This window comes from Scyliorhinus canicula, chromosome 10, assembly GCF_902713615.1.
Source record: "Scyliorhinus canicula chromosome 10, sScyCan1.1, whole genome shotgun sequence".
NCBI classification, from domain to species: domain Eukaryota; kingdom Metazoa; phylum Chordata; class Chondrichthyes; order Carcharhiniformes; family Scyliorhinidae; genus Scyliorhinus; species Scyliorhinus canicula.
Window position 1 is genome coordinate 125,408,542 of NC_052155.1, and position 14,645 is coordinate 125,423,186.

Sequence of the window (14,645 nt, forward strand, 5' to 3'; positions counted from 1 at the left end):
CACTTCCACCCCTATCCCAGTAACCCAATAACCCCTCCTAACCTTTTTTTGTCACTAAGGGCAATTTATAATGGCCAATCCACCTAACCTGCACGTCTTTGGACTGTGGGAGGAAACCGGAGCACCCGGAGGAAACCCATGCAGACGCGGGGAGAACGTGCAGACTCCGCACAGACAGTGACCCAGCAGAGAATCGAACCTAGGACCCTAGTGCCGTGAAGCTACAGTGCTATCCACTTGTGTTACCACTAAATACATACCAAATATTTCAAAACGAGCTATAGAAAATGCTTAATTACTTATATATTAATAGAATTATCAAATCAACTTCAAATGGGATAAACAAACTTTGGGCGAAATTCTCCGCCCCCCACGACGGGTGGGAGAATAGCGGGAGGGCCTTCCCGACTTTTTTGACGCCCTCCCGCTATTCTCCCACCCCCCCGCCGAAATCCCGACACGAATCGCTGCCGCCGTTTTTTTACGGCCGGCAGCGATTCACAGCTGTTAGAAGGGCCGAAGTCCCAGCCCTTTACGACCTTTTTACGAACGGCAAACACACCTGGTCCTGCCGTTCGTAAAAACGTCGTGACCACCTGGAAAAAAATAACCATGGCACCGATTGGCACGGCAGTACCACGGCCGTGCCAAGGGTGCCATGGGCCCGCGATCGGTGCCCACCGATCGCGGGCAGCGGGCCCGATGCCCGCGCACTATTTGTCCTTCCGCCGCCCCGCAGTATCAATACGCGGGGCGGCTGAGGGGCAACCCGGACCGCGCATGCGCGGGTTTCGCGCAAAAACGCGATGACGTCACCCGCGCATGCGCGGGTGGCGTCTTCCCACCTGCGCATGCGCGGCTGACGTCATATGACGCGTCAGCCGGCGCTAAGTCCGACAAGCGGGTTTAACGATTTTCGTTAAGCCCGACTTGTCGGAGCCTCCGACGTCGGGCTGCTAGCCCCGACGGGGGACCAGAATCGGTCCCCCGTCGGGAAGGGGCGCGATGCCGTAAAACCCGCCCGGGTTTTACGGCGGTTTGACGATTTTTCCCGTTTTGGGAGAATTTCGCCCTAAATATTTCACACTCTGGATGAGGAGGGAGCACGTCACTCACAATCAGCATGCTCCTCACCTCACTTGTTTTTGTGTGCATATTACTTCAGTCATTAGTAGGAAAAAAGCTACACGGGTAGAAATTAACGCAACGTTGCAATCCGGTGTATGGCCAACAACCAACAAAATGTCTCTCACTCTACATGTTGCCCACAACTACCATAGACGCAACTCCGCATTTTACTAGATAGCCTGAGCAGGAAAGCACAGTGGGCGAAGAGGCAGCTTTGGACTTAGTTTTACAAAATGAATCTGGAGAGGTGGAACAGGTACCAGTAGAAAGCATTTTAGTGATAGTGATCATGGCCGGGATTCTCCCCTACACGGCGGGACGGGGGTCACGGCGTGATGGAGTGGCGTAAACCACTCCGGCACCTTTAGGGGCCAAGCCCTCACCTTGAGGGGCTTAGCCCACGCCAGAGTGGTTGGCGCTCTGCCGACTGCCGTGGATGGCCTTTGGTGCCACGTCAGTCAGGGCCGAAAGGGACTTCGCCGGCCGGCGTAAGTCCACACATGCGCCGGAGCGTCAGCGGCTGCTGACGTCATCCCCGCGCATGCGCAGGGGAGGGGGTCACTTCCACCTTTGCCATGGTGCAGACCATAGCGAAGGTGGAAGGAAAAGAGTGCCCCCACGGCACAGGCCCGCCCGCCGATCGGTGGGCCCCGATCGCGGGCCAGGCCACCGCAGGGGCACCCCCAAGGGCCAGGTCGCCCCGCGCCGCCTGCTCCCGCCGGTAAGGTAGGTGGTTTGATCCACGCCGGCAGGAGAGGCTCGACAGCGGCGGGACTTCGGCCCATCACGGGCCGGAGAATCACCGGGGGGGGGGGGGGGGGGGGGGGGCGGATGCCGATCGGCGCGGAGCGATTCCCGCCCCCGCCGAATCTCTGGTGGCGGAGAATTCGGGACACGGCACCGGCGGCCCGACCGGGGGGGGGGGTCGGAGGATCCCGCCTCATAATTCAGTTAGATTTGGAAAGTAATGGAAAAGGATGAAGATAGACCCCGAGGGGGGCCTCTGATGGGGCCTGGACCGCAATGGGGGCCTACCGATCGGCGGGCCTGCCTCTCGCCCCCCCGGGCTTATTTTCTTCTCCGCCAGCCCCTGAACTCCCGCGCCATGTTGCATTGGGGCCGGCACATTGAGGGAGGCCACCGCGCATGTGTGGGTTGACGCAGGCACCACTGCGCATGCGTGGATCCTGCGGCGCACAGTTCACGCCGGGATGGGAGGCTGGAGCAGCATGAACCGCTCCAGCGCCGTGCTGGCCCCCTGTAGGGGCCAGAATCAGTACTCCCAGCAGCTCGTTCACGCTATCGTGAAACGCGAAGGTGTTTCCGACGGCATGGATACTCTGCTGCCGAATGGGAGAATCCCGCCCTATGCCTCTGAACCTCTTTCATAGACAACCACAGCATCATACAACATGGTGCAGCAGGTGAAGAATACCAACATCTCTTGAAAATAGAAACTGAAAAAAAATCTGTAGTCTGACCTGAAAAATATGCACCAAAATGGAAGACATTGATGAGACATTTGGAAATCGCCAGAAAAGCTCCATAACAGACATGGAGTTGGAGAGGCAGATAAAAAGTCAATTGTGCATCTCTAAAAGGATGAAGGTTCATTGAAAATCCTGATCAAGAAGCAGAGTCAAAGAACCTCACGACAATTGGGAAAGGGTGAACAAACTTTAAAAATGGCTTTAAAAAGATTACAAACAAAGAGCAGCATCCAGGCACATAGTTCATTTTTTAGTGCTGCACAGCTTGAAACATGCCGCAGCCTATGTCCAGGGACAGCATCATAAAGCGTGATGACCTCAATGAAAAAAACACCTATGAAAATTGATCCTCCAATGACAAAGTAACAAACTGTCCCCAATAATCATTTGACAATTTTTCTTGAGATTCAGCAAAGGTTTAAAACGGCTCAGTAACTGCGATGGGTATCCAAAAAAAAAACCAGTGCAGGAAAACTTGAGTATTGCAGCACGACTTAAAATAATTAAGGCAACTCTTTCCCGAGCTGAATGTATTTTGCCAGAACGATTTGGGCAGATGGAAGGGCCAGATCAGACACAGAACTAGGCACTATGGAGAAGGGCATTTTTAAAAATACAGAAGTAGTAGTATTAGTTGGGGTGACTTTCTGACCTACTTCAATCCAAAGAAAATCTAACTTTGGAGGAGCCGATATAGATTTGTCTTACAATCGGAGGTCTGTCAGTAAAATATATCCTGATTAAGAGTGAAAGATAAACCACAGAACAGTTCATTAAACAATCAAATATGACAAACACTCCAGGGAAAAAAAACCATGCAATTAAAACTCAGATAGCGGTAAACCAAGCCAGCATTGAGGCATCTAAATGCCTCACAAACGCGAACAGTATCCTGCAAGCATGGTAGAATGCTCCAACGAAAAAGGCTGGTAAAACTTTGGGACAAAGTGCAGATCAAAAACCACTAAACATACAGAGGATCACCAGCAAATCTTTGCACAAAAAGCAATCAACGAAATAGAGATGTCACACAAAGGAGAACAACAATGCTTCATATACAAGATTAAAGATTCCAGATATAATTTCTGGAATGCTGACATATACATTAATGGGCAAATTAAGAATTTTTAATTAGACATGGGAGCAAGCATGACAGCCCTGTCCAATAGAGAACCATGAGCATCTAACCTCTGGCTGTCAACAACAGACACCCCATTATATGGCACGGCAGGGATTAGATTACCAGTTCTAGGCATACTTCTAGAACCACTCCAAGACATAATCAGGATTTTTCTCTCTTGAGCCGAGCCGCCTGTATTGCCCTAAACCTCATTAAAGCAGGTTCCTTGACTTGTCAAGGAACTGACAATCATGGAGTATGCCAAGTTGGAGAAGTTCAAGCCATACAACAGTGCTGATGACCTCGACAGGAACTTCAGTGCAAAACTTTGACGCTCCTCGCTGAGGCAGATAATCCAGCTTCTTCCCAAACACACGACGGTAACCTTCTTAAATCCAGAGGAAATGGACCAGCTGGAGGAACAAGTACCTGAGTGCGACTCAGTGAATCATCAGCAAGGATCAAAGTTGCAGCCCAGGTGGTAGCATGTACTGGTTCCAGCCTACATTCAGCTGTCAATATTGACCCCAGAGTCAGTGCATCAACACTGATCCATCCACCAGAACTGGTTGCCCAGGATGAAAATAACCAAATGGTTTCATAATTAGGAACAAAACTGAATCAAAAAAGGTTCACCTCTTCTAAGTTAGAGCATACTTCTTACCACATCAGTGTTACTGCAATTGGAGATACAAGACATTAATTAAACACTTTCCTTACCTCAGGAAACAATTCAGGATTCTCCAAAAATTGAGGAACCAGGGACTACATGGAGTCATCATTCTAAAGGCAAAGTAAGGTGGACAAAATTGTTTAAAAGAACCAGCTTCAATCCAACAGGGAACAAAGCCAACGTAAAGAAAGGGATAAACCTATGGCATCCGACCGTGGAATTAAAACTCTTGCCAGGGAACAGCAAGGAGAGAAAGAAATGGATCAAGTGTTGAACTTCAAGCAAACAAAATATTGCAGCTCTACTGAAGAATAGCAAAGTCAGAGCAAAGAAAGCCAAGCTAAGACTACCAATCCTCCAATATTCACAAGAAAACGATCAGGGAGATTCGTGGAACCTCAGAAACTGAGATATAATGACCAGCCATATTTAGTGTTTGCAAATTGGAATTAAAGGGAATGTATTTAATTACAAGATGCAAATCGTCAATTCCATTGTGTCTATGCTTATGTCATCAGGTACCATTTCTGTGGAAAATGAGAACAGCTACACTAAGTCATGCCTTGAGCAGCCCAAGGTCAGTCTGCCTGGGTGTCTACAGAAGGAACATATCCAGCACAAAAAGAAAGAGCCATGCCTAGAAATTCACCATATTTGGTATTTTGTTTGCTTGAAGTTCAACACTTGGTCCATTTCTTTCTCTCCTTGCTGTTCCCTGAAATTCACCATAGGCAGAGAAATGGGGTTATTCTTTTACCTGCAGATTATTTTTTTCACTATAGGGGCTCGACTACAATTTCAACTAGAGAAAACCCAGAGACCTGCATTTGCGTGGAGTAAGTTCATCACCAGAAAACTTCCAACCTCCACTGTCTTCAGAGAACCAAGAGGGAATCTTCAGGGTTGCAGCATTTCTGGCTACCATTTCAAGAACTAATCATAAAAGTGACTTTTTGGACTCTTTAGTGCATGCAACATCTTCTGGATGTGTGTGTGTGTGTGTGTGTGTGTGTATGTATGTCGCGTGTGAATGAGAGATAAAAAGTGTGAGTAGGTGTTGTTGCAAGTACATTTCAGATGTTGAAAATATTCTTTCAATTCAAAAATATGAGTAAGCCTGTCTGGTGTCCATTCTGGAGTCACGACACTCAAGGGTTGAAAACATTTTATTCTTTCAACACATCTTGTTATGTTTAGTCATGAGGTGGAAAAACAGAGAACCAGCTCTGTCTGTAACAGTAATACTTTGATGATGTCTCCACAAAAACTGTGTGGTGGTCATTCTAGCTCATACGGTCATCAATAGGTGCATTCTGTGACAGGTATATTGGTAACGACAAGGTAAAGTATATTTTTCCTTGTGTTATTTTTCCTACCACCTGCTGCAAGAACAGCTACCATATGTTCTTCAAGATTCTTCCAGGCCAGTTAAGTAGTGGTACTAGCAAGCCACTCTTGGAGATGGGCAATGAAGTCCCCACCCAGAGTATATTCTGCATTCTTGCTATCCTCAACATTTCATTTAAGTGGGGTTCAACATGATGGAATATGAATTCATTAGCCGAGGAAGGGTGGTAGGTGACAATTAGACGAGGTTTCTTTGCCAATGTTTGACCTGATGGTATAGGCATGATGAGAACAAGAATTGATATTGAAGATTGCCAGGGCCATTCCCTTTTGATGTTTATCACTGTGCCATGACCTCAAGTAGGTCTGCCCTTCCGAAGGAACGGTCTGGGACATTGGCTGAAAGGTGTGATTCTGTGGGTATGACCATGTTAGACCATTGCTTGATTAGTCTGTAGGATAACTCTCCCAATTTTGGCAGATGTCAGCGAAGTGGATGTTGCAGGGTCAACTATGCTAGGTGTGCCTTTGTCTTGTTTGATGTCTAGGTTAATGCCAGCTAATTCATCCAGTTTTATTTTCATTGCACTTTCTCATTGTGATTTGATTCAACTGAATGACTTACTTGGCCATTGCTTTGGTCTGGAGACACATAGGCCAGACCAAGTAATTATGACAGGTTGTATTCTTTAAAAGGAAGTGAATCAGAAGGGGATTTGCAAATTTGAAAAGAAGGATGAGAATTTTAACATTTTTGCATGCAGACAATTGAGATTTAATCAGCTTTTCTGACTCAATATTAATCCAGCACAGGCAAACTGGTTTTCATCATTATTTTTCCTTGCCACCTTTAGGGCAGTATGGTAGTTAGCTTGTGGCTTCACAGTATCTGGTTCGATTCCTGGCTTATGTCACGGTCTGTGCGGAGTCTGCACGTTCTCCCTGTGTCTGCATGGGTTTCCTCCGGGTGCTCCGGTTTCTTCCCGCCAGTCCTGAAAATTACTAATTAAGTAAAACAGATTAAAGGTTCTTTCCTCGTTAAACGTTCAAACACGCATCCAATTTGACTGCACAGTGATCTTCATTTCCATCTAAAACGCACAAAAGGGGAGTCTAATACCATACAAACTGGTAATAGCAAACCAAGAAACAGGACAGCACATGTACAGAAAACTTGTATTGGACCTTTGACTTAATAAAACTAGGTGCTTTACAGGAGGATTATAAAACAAAATGTGACACCAAGTTACATTAGAAAATATTAGGTCAGATGACCTAAAGCTTGCTCAAGGGATAGATTTTAAGGAGTGGCTTAATGGAGGAAAGCAAGATAAAGAGAGGGAGCTCCAGAGCTTGGGTCCAGGCATCTCAAGGCACGGCCAGAAATGATAGAATCATGAAATCGAGGAGTGAAAGAGTCCAAAATTAAATGAATACAGCTATTACAAAGAGTTGTGGGGCAGGAGATTACGGAGATAGGGAGGAGCAAGGCCATGGAGGGATTTGAAAACAAGGATGATAATTTTAAAATCAAGATGTTGCTTGAATGGAAACCACTAGATCAGCAAGCAGAGGATGAAAGATACTTTGTTTGAGTTAAAAAATACAGGCAGGAGAGTTTTGGATGTCCAAAAGTTGAGGGTAGAATGTGGGAGACCAACCAGAACTGCACTGAAATTTGAAAAGTATGAACTTGCTCGTTAAGTAACAGATTGAGGATGAGTTTAACTTTTGGGTACGTTGGTTACTAACAGTGATGAAGCAACCCTCTTCCACCCCACAATTTTGAGATCACAATTTCATTTAAATTTGGCAGGCAAGCTGCAGGTCCTGGTGCAGTTTTCTGAAGTGAGGCCTCAAGAATGGTCTGGAACAGCTGCCAGGGCAGTAAGCTAAAGAGATGGGGGTAGGAGTGGTCATGATTGCAGTGCTGTGTTCCAGGTAGCAGCATCCCAGACTTTTTCCATTTTAGGCAAGTCTTACAGGAGGTAATTTGATACTCATATTTGGGTTCCTCTTCAATTCCATCGCCTGTGAGAGTGCACAAAGCAAGGTCTGAGCAATTTTGAGCTAAAATGGTAATCAGGGTCCATTATAAAATAATTCTTTCACCTGAAATGGATTGATGTTTTCGACACTCAGTGGTAGGCCCCTTTCAACATGGAGCTGGCCACATCGTGGATATTAATGGGACAGTTAGGCAGCCAACCCCATTTTGAGGTCATTACCACTCCATTAAATTCAGGCAAAGCTAAATGAACATCAACGCCATTACGTTTCCATTATAACTGCTCACATGTTTTGCTTGAAATGGAGAAATGCATTGCTTGTGATTCCTTGTCACAGCATAGGGCCTATAACAGTTACTGGTTCATAATTTCATTTAAAAAAGTAACGTAAAAATGCAGCAGGAATTTTAGACAAAATCTCCAAAAACATTACCACATTTCAGTTACATTTTGTATTTCATAGTTAATTCGATAAACAGCAGTGAAGAATTGCTCTCTTAAATTATTACAGAAAGCATTTAAAAATCAAAGTTAATGATCAATAACTGAGATGCAATCTACACCTGCTTATGAAAGGAATGTTACTGCACTCCTATCCTCCAACCTTAATTAATCCTTGGTTGCAATTTACTTTCATACTATTGCTGCTCTTGGCCAGTCTCTCAGATGTCCATAGGGAAGAGTTTCCATCTGGTGAGAGCTTGGACTTCCATCAGGTTCTTCCCTGCAGTTTGGCTCAGATTTGGAAACCAGTGGTGTTGGGAAAATTGATTCTGAGTGCAACTATCAAGCTACCCATTCCAATTGCGTAGATAAATGCCCTCCATGGAAGGAAACCTGCCCACTTGTAACTTCAATCCCGCAATGTGTGAATGATTCGTAATGCCCTCAGAATGACTAGAACTTGGCACTAAGCATGGCAACAAATATTTAAAAAAATAATTTAAATAAAATCATTAAGAATTGCATTTAGTTTCTTACTCAGTTTTTGCAGCCTAACTGTCTACGAGCTGAGAGAGAGTTATTAAACTACAGCATTACAATCTCCATGTTCAACTACCACATACATAAGCTATGGATACGCGAGATTCAAAAAAGCTAAACTACACTCCCACCCGAAATAATGGAGGAACCAGATTAACTAATGCAGTCTGTTCTATACAATTATTGTTATCATCAGCATTAGCACTTTAGAGGCTATGCTTTAAAAATTCATGGGAAAATTACTGAATTATGAATCGGCGTTTCATTTTTCTGTTGGCAATAGATACAGGCAATTACTAAACATTTATGAATGCAAGTTATTAACATTACCTATATTTATTTTAAACTCAAAACTACAAAACTGATATCTATATTACGTGACCGAATAAAACCCAAATATTATTTTTTAACTAAAACGACAAAACACACTGCAATTTTACAATGGCATCACATAATCTGGTTTACAAAGCAATTATTTAAGATGCAAAAAAAAACCCTCTTCCAGTGAGAGTTCTCCCCCCAGCCTATTTTCAGCATTACCAGCCTTTATTGCAGTTCAATTACATCTGAACAAGTGAATGCGTATCTCATATCTCTTCTGCAATCTCCTTCGATCCAGTTCACATGAAACAGCAGTTTGTTCTCCTTTTACACTCAAATTAAATTCTCTCATCCCACTGAAATCTCCTAGAAATGTGTAGTTCTCGTTTCCCTGCAGAGCTCCATTTGCTCTGGCTGCCTATGATCTGCTTGCTATTGCAGAGCTGCCACTTCCCCACTCATCTCTCATCTGTAAAGACTATGAGAAAGGGAGAGATTCCACCCTCTTATGCCCTTATCACCTTTGTAAAGAATAAGGAGGCACTGGAGACCTGAATTATTAAAACCACAAACATAGCAACAACAAGATAATAACTCCTTCAGAAAACATGGTGCACATGATTCTTACAGCTGTAATGCAATTGAAAAAAAATCCATTAATAAAGTTAATTATTTTTTTTAAATGTTTCACATCGCTGGTCTCAATTTTTTTAATTTTTATTCTTTGTCTTTAGTGACTACCCTTTTGTATCTTTGTGCCTCTTCTGCTATTGTCCAATAACTGTCTGTGTTTCCTCTTCCTCTATTCCCTCCAATCTCATTAGCCTCTGTGATATTTTTTTCTGATTTCTCGCGTCTCCATTCTCCACCTTTTATTATCACTCACCACTACAGTCTCCTCTATCCCCTTTCAAAAGATGAAAACCCGTACCACCATGAGTATTTCCATAGAAACAATCTATTTTGCAGGAAACTGCTTCCCTGTTAAGTGGAAACAAATTCTATTTTTGAAGACACATGTGGAGATTTATCCATGGAAATAAAAATTGCATTTCAGCTAGAATGACATCAAACTGATGACATACCACACACACACAATTAGCTTTCATTTTCCATGCATGTATACCTTCATGAAACTGTCACTGTTCTCCGCATCAGATTTCCACCTACTGGCAGTATCTGTTTTCACTTTGCTGACTTCAGGTATATACTGCTTCTCATCAAACTGTAACCAAGGAACCTGCCGTCTCCACTGATTACCTTGCCTCTGTTCCACAGCTGCTAACCAACTCTCAAGTAAGTAATCAAAATTAATTCTTGCTATATCACAGACATGGACAATTATCTATTCTTCAGAGTACATCCTGAATAACCCCTCAGCAAGGATGAAAAATACAGTTTACGCAGTTTGAGGGAGGGCTTCAGAAATATTGAAAAAATAAAGCTCTGTAATCTATGCAAATCAGAAATATAAAATCGAAGAAATTTTCAGGGGCAGATAGCTGTCTACTAGAATTGGCAGAACAAATATTAGTTTAAAAGAGTATTAATCACCCACAATAAAAGCAATTTGAAAAGAAGAGGTGCTTAATGCACAATACTCAGGGGTACGATAGGTGCAGTGGACTAAAACGAGTCTGGCAAAACAATGTGGCAGGATAGTGGCATTGTCACTAGACTAGTAATCCAGAAACCCAGGGTAATGCACTGGGAACCCAGGTTCTAATTCCGCCGCTGCAGATGGTGAAATTTGAATTCAATAAAAATCTGGAATGAAAAGTCTAATGATGACCATTAAACCGTTGCAGATTGTCACAAAAACCCATTTGCTTCACTAAGGTCCTTTAGGGGAAGAAAATATGCCATCCTTACCTGGCTTGGCCTACATGTGACTCCAAGCCCACAGCAATGTGGTCGACTCTTAACTGCCCCCTCAAGGGTAATAAATGCTGGTCCAGCCAGCGACGCCCACATCCCATGAACGAAAAAAAAAGCCCAGAGTCCAAAAGTTAAGAAGAGAAAATTAATTGATGGAGTGATACAGAGCAATATAAATAGGGGACATTCCAATACTGTTTGTATTGTTACGATCCCAGTTGATGTTATAACTGGACAGGAATATCTTAGAATGGAACCCTGGCTCGAAAGACAGTTTGCTTTTTATAAAACATAGAGAGTCACAGGGCTGCTAATTAGTTTAAACATCAAAGTAAAAACATTAAACATGGAAAAATTGGAACAGCCCCCTACCCACCCATTTAACAATACACAGGTTTTAGGATTAACACTTAATCTACAATGGTCTCATTAACACAAAGCCCCTGTTAAGCACACAAGATGCCTGTGGGCAAATACACTCTCCACTCTGAACCCCAAGTGAATGCTTGTGGATGTCTCATCAGAAACCTCCCAGATGATTGTTACACAAGAGTTTCCAAACTCCACTCCTAAAACATGCTTTAAAAGCTTCTCCAATAATAATACTTTCCCTTCATGGTTTACATTCCAAAATCCAGACCAGGTTTTTCCAAATGACACTTTTAAACAAAACTTCCACTGAACTTTTAACACTGACACTAGCCCAGAATTTTACACCAACCCCTTTAGGATTTTTGTCTTATCTACTCTGCAAACTGCTTACATTTGCTTTCACTCTTGATTCCCAGACAGTATTAAAAAAATGACATCAAACATTCCATATTCCTCTGAAGTCTGCTGACCCACTTTAAATCTAGTTACAGCAATATCGCTTTACAGTTTGTTTATTTTTCTTGAATTCTTCTGAACAATACCTTGGCCTCTGTTCTCATAACTTCAGGTGTCTTAAATGTTCTTCCTGTCCCAATTCACTGGTTATCTGGACTGTAACTTGTACTTTAGAAAGCCTGCCTCTTTGCAGCTCCCATTCTGTCCAGTCTTTTTTCTGGCAGAGTTGGGAGATGTTCGCTCCCTGAGGTTCAGTCTCCAAATGTATTCAAATTAGCTAAACTAAAACTTAAAAGCATTTCTACCTTAAAAGCTCCAGTTGCTAAGTAATGCCCACATACCTCTGCTGGCCTTTTCGAAGCATAATAGAATCACAGCTGAAATTGAAACCAACCCCTCTGCACCTATGTCTAGCATGAATCCAACTATAGGTTTTACCCTTCCAGACACTGAAAGTGGGTAAATTCTGCATAAAACAAATGGTAAAAAAAAAATTCCTCCAAGTTTATTTCAGTGGTTATGTATCTTCAGTGAAAATTTATCCCATAAAGTGCTGAATCCTTGTTTTTTTGTACCCATCTCTGCAGTCTCTGACTAAGCATATATTTGGTCCTAGGCATAATTTGAAAGTGAGCAATCTTTCTCCCACCCTGCGGAACCATATTCCAACATACCCATCTTCAGATTAACATTTTAAACATATTTCAATCTCTAAAGTACACATTTTATGTCAGTTTCAAGGGGGGAGAAAAAAGATAAAGGAATGCAAGGAGAGCAATGGAGACACAGAGAAAAAGAGCACAAGGAGAGCAGCAGAGAGACAGGATTAAAAAAGAACGAGGAGAGCGATGGAGACACAAGATAAAAGAGTGGTGAAGACACAAGATAAAAGAGCACGAGGAGAGCGGCAGAGGCACAAGATGAGCAGGAGGAGAGCAGCACAGACACAGGATAAAAGAGGGCGAGGAGAGTGGCAGAGACACAGGATAAAAGCGCGCAGAAAGTGTGGCGGAGACACAGGGCAAGTATCCAGAGAGCAGACTCGGAGAGCTGAGCAGTAAGTATAAAGTAACTTACCTCGGGAAAGCTGAAAAACTGAAAAGTAACATCACAGTAAAGTTGTGACCTGATTAGCTGGTAGGGAATTTGCACTAATTTTGAAAAAAAAAACATTAAAAAAATTAGTTAATTAACTAAGTAGAGATGGCTGGGCAGGCGATGTGCTCTAGCTGCATGATGTGGGGGCAGTCACACCCTGTAGATGAAGTACCCTCAAATTCAGCCAGTGGTCAGGGAGAGCAGGGTGTGATTGCGTGTGAGGCAGGTAGAAGGAATCAGAAATGGAGGAGCTTTAGCTCTTGATCTTGACCAACAGGTACGAGGTACTTACTCCCTGTGCGGATGAGGAAAAGGATGGCAGGGATGATGAGCTACCAGGCCACTGCACCGTAGTACAGGAGGCGGGCGGGAGCAAAAAGATACAAGTGGTACTTGTAGGGTTATTCTATAATTAGTGAAACTGATAGCATCCTTTACAAGCAGAACCAAGAGTCCCGTATGGTATGTTGCCTGCCCAATGCCAGGGTGAGAGACATCTATCTCTAACTGGCTTGAAAGGATACTGGAGTGAGAGAGGGAGAACCCAGTAAATGTGGTCCATGTTGGGACAAACAACATAGCAAGACCAGGAAAGAGGACCTGTTTGGAGAATACATCAGGAACTAGGAGGGAAAAAATATATCAAAGAAAAGATCCTCAAGAATTATAATCTCTGGATTATTACCCAAGACACGTGCAAATTGGCTAGGGGTGAGAAAATTAGGGAAGTAAACATGTGGCTGAAAGAGTGGTTCCATTTCATGGGGCACTGGCATCAGTATTGGGACAGGAGGGATCTGTATTGTTGGGACGGTCTCCACCCAAACCGATCTGGGACCAGTGTTCTAGTGGAAAGGATAAATATGGTGGCCACAAGGGCTTTAATCTAACAAATGGGGGGGGGGGGGAGGGGGGGGGGGGGAAGAGGTAGGGTAAAACTGCAAGAAGTATAATGGTTAATGGGAACCAGAGCAGCAAGTCAGCATGTAAGGAGAAAGTAGCGGTTAACAGGATGAACAGACAGGGTCACTCTACGGAGAGGAAGGGCAATGTTAAAAAATCTAAATGTAAGATGACTGGGAGTGAATGTCGGTGATGAGGCTGAGTGTTCAGAGGTTAATAAAGGAGGTGAGAATGTGTGAAAAGTGTAGTGCACAAGAAAATCCTGCAAGGGAAGGGCAAATTGGTAGGACATATAATTTAAAAATCTTGTACCTAAATGCACGCAGTATTCGGAATAAGGTCAATGAGCTGATGGCACAATTAGAGACAAATGGCTATGATCTGGTGGGGCCTACGGAAACATGGTTGCAGGAGGATCAGGACTAGGAGTGGAATGTCCAAGGGTACTCAGTATTCTGACAGGATAGAACATGAGGTGAAGTTGATTTATTGGTTAAAGAAGACATCAAGGCTGTGTTGAGAAATTATATAGGCACTAAGGGCCAAAATGCTGAATTGATCTGGGTTGAAATAAAAAAAAGCAAGGAAAAAACTACTCGGTAGGAGTAATTTACAGGCCCCGAGCAATATTTCCAAAGTGGGGCATAATATAAATCAAGAAATGAGAACTTATGAGAAGGGCACAATGGGAATCATAGGTGATTTTAATATGCAACTGGACTAATCAAATTGGCAAGGGTAGCCTCGAGGGAGATTTCATAGAGTATATGAGGGATTGTTTCTTAGAGCAATATGTTAAGGAGCCAACCAGGGAGCAGGCTATTTTGGATTTAGTATTATGTAATGATGAAGGGTTGATAAATAGT

At 43.5% G+C, this 14,645-nt stretch overlaps 1 protein-coding gene across 4 annotated transcripts in view; it reads right to left on the reverse strand.

Annotated features, from left to right (window-relative positions):
- Positions 1-14,645, reverse strand: part of tmem200ca (transmembrane protein 200C, genome duplicate a) — a 64,563-nt gene that overhangs the window by 8,174 nt on the left and 41,744 nt on the right. For 2 of the 4 annotated variants that reach the window (XM_038809713.1, XM_038809712.1), the window contains one exon: positions 4,459-4,521. The exons of the other annotated variants lie outside the window; for them this stretch is intronic. The gene's annotated coding sequence lies outside the window, so the exon portion shown is untranslated. The remainder of the gene's footprint in view (positions 1-4,458; positions 4,522-14,645) is intronic. 4 annotated transcript variants of the gene reach the window in all.